Source organism: Bacillus rossius, chromosome 7 (assembly GCF_032445375.1).
Source record: "Bacillus rossius redtenbacheri isolate Brsri chromosome 7, Brsri_v3, whole genome shotgun sequence".
Lineage (NCBI taxonomy): Eukaryota > Metazoa > Arthropoda > Insecta > Phasmatodea > Bacillidae > Bacillus > Bacillus rossius.
In genome coordinates this window covers 20,021,740-20,030,396 of record NC_086335.1, presented here as the reverse complement: position 1 = coordinate 20,030,396, position 8,657 = coordinate 20,021,740, and positions in this window count along the sequence as shown.

The following is an 8,657-nucleotide window of genomic DNA, read 5'->3' as shown; positions in this document are numbered from 1 at the left end:
TGCGACGACGCTTGACCCGCCAAAGCCGACCGAACGACGCACGACGCCGACCGTCCCACCGCAGTCTGCCACGACGACCCGAATCCGCAGCGTGTCGGAGACACCTCACGACGCCGGGATGGCCTCGCCACCGCACCTGACCACTGTCACAGTGCCGCGAAGGACCGTTCCGACGCAACCCGCGTCGTCTACGACACACGCCTCATCCGGGACGCCACCAGACTCGGCACCGACACGTCGCGCCACACCGTCGCCACCGCCTAGCTTCAATTACATGCAGCCGTCGTCACTGCCACATGAGCGCGCGGTCTCAAAAGGGACGCTGGAAAACGGAATGCCCAGGGCCACGACGCCGAGACGCCTGTGCGAGGCCCCGCCACCGGGACTCGCCCCGCGGTGCCCGCCTGGCTTCGAGGCACAGGGGATGGAGCCCACCAAAACGAGACAGACGCGCACGACATCGACGTCGACGCCGTCTTCGGCACCGCCTGAAACATCAAAAACGCTAGAGGCGCCACGACGCCGCCCCTCGGACAGCCTGCCACAGCAGCCACCGAGGCGACGCGCACTCTGCCCTCAAGAGGCGCCACGACGCCGCCCCTCGGACAGCCTGCCACAGCAGCCACCGAGGCGACGCGCACTCTGCCCTCAAGAGGCGCCACGACGCCGCCCCTCGGACAGCCTGCCACAGCAGCCACCGAGGCGACGCGCACTCTGCCCTCAAGAGGCGCCACGACGCCGCTACTCGGACAGCCTGCCACAGCAGCCACCGAGGCGACGCGCACTCTGCCCTCAAGAGGCGCCACGACGCCGCCCCTCGGACAGCCTGCCACAGCAGCCACCGAGGCGACGCGCACTCTGCCCTCAAGAGGCGCCACGACGCCGCCCCTCGGACAGCCTGCCACAGCAGCCACCGAGGCGACGCGCACTCTGCCCTCAAGAGGCGCCACGACGCCGCCCCTCGGACAGCCTGCCACAGCAGCCACCGAGGCGACGCGCACTCTGCCCTCAAGAGGCGCCACGACGCCGCCCCTCGGACAGCCTGCCACAGCAGCCACCGAGGCGACGCGCACTCTGCCCTCAAGAGGCGCCACGACGCCGCCCCTCGGACAGCCTGCCACAGCAGCCACCGAGGCGACGCGCACTCTGCCCTCAAGAGGCGCCAGGACACCGCCCCTCGGACAGTCTGCCACAGCAGCCACCGAGGCGACGCGCACTCTGCCCTCAAGAGGCGCCACGACGCCGCCCCTCGGCCGGCCTGCCACAGCAGCTGCCGAGGCGACGCGCGCTCCGCCCTCAAGAGGCGCCACGACGCCACACCGTGACGTCACCGCGGCTACCGGGTCGCCTGAGCTCCCTGCATCTGCCTGACGCAATGCAGGTCGACGCCACGGCACCTGGACGCCCGACCGCCCCCCCCACCGCACGTGACCGCCACTCGGCCGATGACACCTGTCATCCGTCTGGCACGACGGACCGCGAAACGCCCGCATGTCGGCAAGGCTGAGCCGGGCCGTGCCGAGCGCCGCCCGCGCTTGCAGCCCGCCTACCGAGAGCCACCTGACCTTGGTCGCCGCCGCCCCTGCCGGCCGGCACCCTGGCCACCACCGCACCGCTGCACGCTGCGAGACACCGCAGCCACACTCGGAACCACTGTCACCCCCCGAGAACGAGTCCGGGGAGGTGCTTAGGGCACAACCGCACAACGACCACGCCGACACCACCCTCATGATGATGGAACTGGACGACGGGGACGAGGAGGCCTCTACTCCAAACCCGCCCGGTACACCGGAACGGGAGAGGAGGCTGTACCCATCCACGCCGTACCAGACGCTGAGGGCCAACGTCAACAGGCCAGCACCCGGATGTTCGGCGTGGGACGACCCGGGACAGGTGCTCGGGCCCTACCAACTGCGGCCACCGAGAGCGCCACCCGGGTGGAGCTGTTGCCGGAGCTAGGAGGCGCCACGACGCCGCCCCCGGCACGCCTGCCACGACGGCAACCGGGGCGGCGCGCACGCTGGCCCAGTCGGCCACGTTCACCAGGTCCAGTGCGCTGACCCTATCAGCCGCTGACCCCGCCCAGGCGCCACGACGCCGCCCCCGGCACGCCTGCCACGACGGCAACCGGGGCGGCGCGCACGCTGGCCCAGTCGGCCACGTTCACCAGGTCCAGTGCGCTGACCCTATCAGCCGCTGACCCCACCCAGGCGCCACGACGCCGCCCCCGGCACGCCTGCCACGACGGCAACCGGGGCGGCGCGCACGTTGGCCCAGTCGGCCACAATCACCAGGTCCAGTGCGCTGACCCTATCAGCCGCTGACCCCGCCCAGGCGCCACGACGCCGCCCCCGGCACGCCTGCCATGACGGCAACCGGGGCGGCGCGCACGCTGGCCCAGTCGGCCTTGATCACCAGGTCCAGTACGCGGAGCCAACCAGCTGCTGAGCCGCGAACCACGCCGGGATGGAGTGGCCGGAGCTAGGGGTGGCCCCATGTTAGCGGGACCATAAGCGGCGCAAGGTCGGGCTTCACAGGGGGGGGCGTTTGACGTCGTCTGGCCGACGACCACCCCAGAGCCCGACCTGCACCCGCCAGTATACGCTCCCGCTAACGGAACACACCCCTGGCCATGGCCCACCCGAGTCAGGCGACCCGAACAGCAATCAAAGACAAAGCCGCGGAAACCTGAGTAGACAAGAGAAGAACCGTACCCATTCCTCCTAAAACATTAAATTAGGATTTTAGCGACAATAAAATCTCTTCCAGACACACCCGTTTGGAGTCTAGCGTAATGAGGTCACGCCTGGCGCGAGAGAGGCCGAGCCTCCCTCGGACGCCATGCCAGTTCGGCAGTTCAGCGCAGCTCACGGACCGGGGCGGACCTACGTCCCACGGAGAGGCAACATCCTTTGTCTACATCGAAAGTAACGTCCGGTAAATATAGTCACTAATTAACAGAACCCCTTTTATTACTTAACCTCTCCGTGAGTACCCGGTCCCTTTTTTCGGTCCAGGACCTAATCCGGCCGCATCAATTTAAAGACACCCCGCACCACACTTGGTCAGCGGGGCTGCTCTTCAGTATACGGCACGGGCCGCCTCCCGCAACTTACAGAACTTTATTTAAGGTCACGCGCACGGCGCTGACCACAAACCCGCAAGGGAACTTGGACAAACTTAATTGCGGTGCGTGTTTTACCACAGTGGGCACAACACCCGCGCCGAGACATTTGCATACGGGATTGGCCGTCTCCAATCGTCCACCCCCTTAATTCAGTGTATTTTTGTATCCCGTATTTTGTATTGCTAACTTACGTTACCCGAGTAACGAGTGCCACGTAATTTGTGCGCGCCCCCTTAATTCAGTGTATTTTTGTGTCCCGTACTTTGTATTGCTAACTTACGTTACCCGAGTAACGAGTGCAACGTAACTTGTGTGCACCCCCTTAATTCAGTGTATTTTGTGTCCCGCCTTTGTGTTACGAAATTACGTTACCTGTGTAACCAGTGAGACGTATGAGACGTAACAGCGTCCGAGGCCACGTAACGCGGAACACAAACCATACGGCGCCACGGAATAACGAGTAAACCCCCCCCCGGGGACCTCTGTAGAGTGTTGTATTGTGTACGACTCGTTCCTATGAATAAAAGGTACGACACCACCACCTCAACTCCACGCCTCTTATTTAAAATCATCTCACGCAACACCGCCGCCGGCCCTAGTGGGCCACGCAGGGGCACATACATCCACGACCCCCAAACTCACGACTAGAACCGAGCTAGTCTGGCGCCCACCCCGGACAATACGTAGCAAGAACCGCCTTTTCCCACTAGGAGCCACACCGGGACTCGAGCCCGAGACCCCGGACGACGGCAAACTTTGCCGTCGTCCGGGGTCTCGGGCTCGAGTCCCGGTGTGGCTCCTAGTGGGAAAAGGCGGTTCTTGCTACGTATTGTCCGGGTGGGCGCCAGACTAGCTCGGTTCTAGTCGTGAGTTTGGGGTCGTGGATGTATGTGCCCCTGCGTGGCCCACTAGGGCCGGCGGCGGTGTTGCGTGAGATGATTTTAAATAAGAGGCGTGGAGTTGAGGTGGTGGTGTCGTACCTTTTATTCATAGGAACGAGTCGTACACAATACAACACTATACAGAGGTCCCCGGGGGGGGGGGGGGGTTTACTCGATATTCCGTGGCGCCATATGGTTTGTGTTCCGCGTTACGTGGCCTCGGACGCTGTTACGTATCATACGTCTCACTGGTTACACGGGTAACGTAATTTCGTAACACAAAGGCGGGACACAAAATACACTGAATTAAGGGGGTGCGCACAAGTTACGTGACACTCGTTACTCGGGTAACGTAAGTTAGCAATACAAAGTACGGGACACAAAAATACACTGAATTAAGGGGGCGCGCACAAATTACGTGGCACTCGTTACTCGGGTAATGTAAGTTAGCAATACAAAGTACGGGACACAAAATACACTGAATTAAGGGGGCGCGCACTAGTTACATGGCACTCGTTACTCGAGTAACGTAAGTTAGCAATACAAAATACGGGATACAAAAATACACTGAATTAAGGGGGTGGACGATTGGAGACGGCCAATCCCGTATGCAAATGTCTCGGCGCGGGTGTTGTGCCCACTGTGGTGAAACACGCACCGCAATTAAGTTTGTCCAAGTTCCCTTGCGGGTTTGTGGTCAGCGCCGTGCGCGTGACCTTAAATAAAGTTCTGTAAGTTGCGGGAGGCGGCCCGTGCCGTATACTGAAGAGCAGCCCCGCTGACCAAGTGTGGTGCGGGGTGTCTTTAAATTGATGCGGCCGGATTAGGTCCTGGACCGAAAAAAGGGACCGGGTACTCACGGAGAGGTTAAGCAATAAAAGGGGGTCTGTTAATTAGTGACTATATTTACCGGACGTTACTTTCGATGTAGACAAAGGATGTTGCCTCTCCGTTAGACGTAGGTCCGCCCCGGTCCGTGAGCTGCGCTGAACTGCCGAACTGGCATGGCGTCCGAGGGAGGCTCGGCCTCTCTCGCGCCAGGCGTGACCTCATTACGCTAGACTCCAAACGGGTGTGTCTGGAAGAGATTTTATTGTCGCTAAAATCCTAATTTAATGTTTCAGGAGGAATGGGTACGGTTCTTCTCTTTTCTACTCAGGTTTCCGCGGCTTTGCCTTTAATTGCTGTTCGGCTCGCCTGACTCGGGTGGGCCATGGCCAGGGGTGTGTTCCGTTAGCGGGAGCGTATACTGGCGAGTGCAGGTCGGGCTCTGGGGTGGTCATCGGCCAGACGACGTCAAAAGCCCCCCCCCCCCTGTGAAGCCCGACCTTGCGCCGCTTATGGTCCCGCTAACATGGGGCCACCCCTAGCTCTGGCCGCTCCATCCCGGCGTGGTTCGCGGCTCAGCAGCTGGTTGGCTCCGCGTACTGGACCTGGTGATCGTGGCCGACTGGGCCAGCGTTCGCGCCGCCCCGGCTGCCGTCGTGGCAGGCATGACGGGGGTGGCTACGTGGTGCCGGTGTGGGGTCAGCGGCTGGTAGGGCCAGCGCACTGGACCCGGTGATCGTGGCCGACTGGGCCAGCGTGTGCGCCGCCCCGGTTGCCGTCGTGGCAGGCGTGCCGGAGGCGGCGTCGTGGCGCCTGTGCGGGGTCAGCGGCTGGTAGGGCTAGCGCACTGGACCTGGTGATCGTGGCCGACTGGGCCAACATGTGCGCCACCCCGGTTGCCGTCGTGGCAGGCATGCCGGGGGCGGCGTCCTGGCGCCTGTGCGGTGTCAGCGGCTGGTAGGGTCAGCGCACTGGACCTGGTGATCGTGGCCGACTGGGCCAGCGTGTGCGCCGCCCCGGTTGCCGTCGTGGCAGGCGTGCCGGGGGAGGCGTTGTGGTGCCGGTGTGGGGTCAGCGGCTGGTAGGGCCAGCGCACTTGACCTGGTGATCGTGGCCGACTGGGCCAGCGTGTGCGCCGCCCCGGTTGCCGTCGTGGCTGGCGTGCCGGGGGCGGCGTCGTGGTGCCGGTGTGGGGTCAGCGGCTGGTAGGGCCAGCGCACTGGACCTGGTGATCGTGGCCGACTAGGCCAGCGTGTGCGCCGCCCCGGTTGCCGTCGTGGCAGGCGTGCCGAGGGCGGCGTCGTGGTGCCGGTGGTGGCCAGGGTGCCGGCCGGCAGGGGCGGCGGCGACCGAGGTCAGGTGGCTCTCGGCAGGCGGGCAGCAAGCGCGGGTGGCGCTCGGCACGGCCCGGCTCAGCCATGACGACATGCGGGCATTTCGCGGCCCGTCGTGCCAGACGGATGACAGGCGTCATCGTCTGAGTGACGGTCAGGTGCGGTGGTGGGGCGGTCGGAGGTACAGGTGCCGTGGCGTCGACCTGCATTGCGTCAGGCAAATGCAGGGAGCTCGGGCGACCCGGTAGCCGCGGTGTCGTCACGGTGTGGCGTCGTGGCGCCTCCTGAGGGCAGAGTGCGCGTCGCCTCGGCAGCTGCTGTGGCAGGCTGTCCGAGGGGCGGCGTCGTGGCGCCTCTTGAGGGCAGAGTGCGCGTTTCCTCGGCAGCTGCTGTGGCAGGCTGCCCGAGGGGCGGCGTCGTGGCGCCTCTTGAGGGCAGAGTGCACGTCGCCTCGGCAGCTGCTGTGGCAGGCTGTCCGAGGGGCGGCGTCGTGGCGCCACTTGAGGGCAGAGTGCGCGTCGCCTCGGTAGCTGCTGTGGCAGGCTGCATGAGGGGCGGCGTCGTGGCGCCTCTTGGGGGCAGAGTGCGCGTCGCCTCGGCAGCTGCTGTGGTAGGCTGCCCGAGGGGCGGCGTCGTGGCGCCTCTTGAGGGCAGAGTGCACGTCGCCTCGGCAGCTGCTGTAGCAGGCTGTCCGAGGGGCGGCGTCGTGGCGCTACTTGAGGGCAGAGTGCGCGTCGCCTCGGTGGCTGCTGTGGCAGGCCGGCCGAGGGGCGGCATCGTGGCGCCTCTTGAGGGCAGAGTGCGCGTCGCCTCGGCAGCTGCTGTGGCAGGCTGTCCGAGGGGCGGCGTCGTGGCGCCTCTTGAGGGCAGAGTGCGCGTCGCCTCGGTGGCTGCTGTGGCAGGCTGTCCGAGGGGCGGCGTCGTGGCGCCTCTTGAGGGCAGATTGCACGTCGTCTCGGTGGCTGCTGTGGCAGGCTGGCCGAGGGGCGGCGTCGTGGCGCCTCTTGAGGGCAGAGTGTGCGTCGCCTCGGTGGCTGCTGTGGCAGGCCGGCCGAGGGGCGGCATCGTGGCGCCTCTAGCGTTTTTGATGTTTCAGGCGGTGACGAAGACGGCGTCGGCGTCGACGTCGTGCGCGTCTGTCTCGTTTTGGTGGGCTCCATCCCCTGTGCCTCGAAGCCAGGCGGGCACCGCGGGGCGAGTCCCGGTGGCGGGGCCTTGCACAGGCATCTTGGCGTCGTGGCCCTGGGCGTTTCGTTTTCCAGCGTCCCTTTTGAGACCGCGTACTCGTGTAGTGACGACGGCTGCATGTCGTTGAAGCCAGGCGGTGGCGACGGTGTGGCGCGATGTGTCGGTGCCGAGTCGGGTGGCGTCCCGGATGAGGCGTGTCGGAGACGACGCGGGTTGCGTCGGAACGGTCCTTCGCGGCACTGTGACAGTGGTCAGGTGCGGTGGCGAGGCCATCCCGGCGTCGTGAGGTGTCTCCGACACGATGCGGGTTCGGGTCGTCGTGGCAGAATGCGGTGGGACGGTCGGCGTCGTGCGTCGTTCGGTCGGTTTTGGCAGGTCAAGCTTCGTCACAGTCATGTTGAGTGGCGTCAGGTCTGCGAGGGGTGTTGAGGCTGGTGGCGTTGGGCCCGGAGGCGGAGGGAGCAGGATTGGCGGCGAGAGGGTGACGAGCATCGGCGTCGGGACGGAAGGCGTCCTTGGTGAGGCGTAGTGCGTCGGCGTGAGTGGCGTCAGGTCGATGAAGCGTGGACCAACTGGTGACGGTGTTTCCAGACTTGGTTCGGGAGGCGTCAGGTCTACAAGGGACGCCGAGGTTGGTGGCTCCGGGACAGGAGGCGGTGGGAGCGGGATTGCTGGCGTCAGGAAGCCGAGCGTCGGCGTCGGGACGGAAGGTGGCGGGAACATGGTACGTAACGGTGCGGATGTCGTCGGGACGTGCGTTCGTGGTACGTCGTGCATCGGCGTGGGTTGTTTCCGAATGTCGTGGATCGTCGCGGCGTATCGTCGGGGAGGAATTATTAGCGTCGCTGCCCTGTACTGCACCTGGGTGGCTCGTTCTGCGGTACATCGCGTGCACGTGAACGTGAAGGACTCGCGCTTCAAAGTCCCTTCACGCTCGTTGGTGCAGTCACGATGCCACAGGCTGTCACATTCGTCGCAGTGGTAGCCTCCGCTACTTCCTCCGGGACACGACCGGCTTCCACACATCGTCATCCCGTATGTGCGGTACTCTACACTATAGCCGCACTCGTACCCAGCGGCGGTCCTGCCGTATAAGTACCCACTCAGGCAGGGGTGGTAACACCCGATGCATCTGTCCGCATACATCTCTGCGCACTTGGTGCTCCTGTTATCGTGCGTGTTCAGCTGTGTCGATGCGTGTTTTTCATTCGCGGCTCTGTGCGCGCTGTGCAAGTCTGCGCGCGGGGCGCGTTCGCCGGCTGGGCAGGTGCCCGGACAGCCGCACAAAACGGAGCGCGA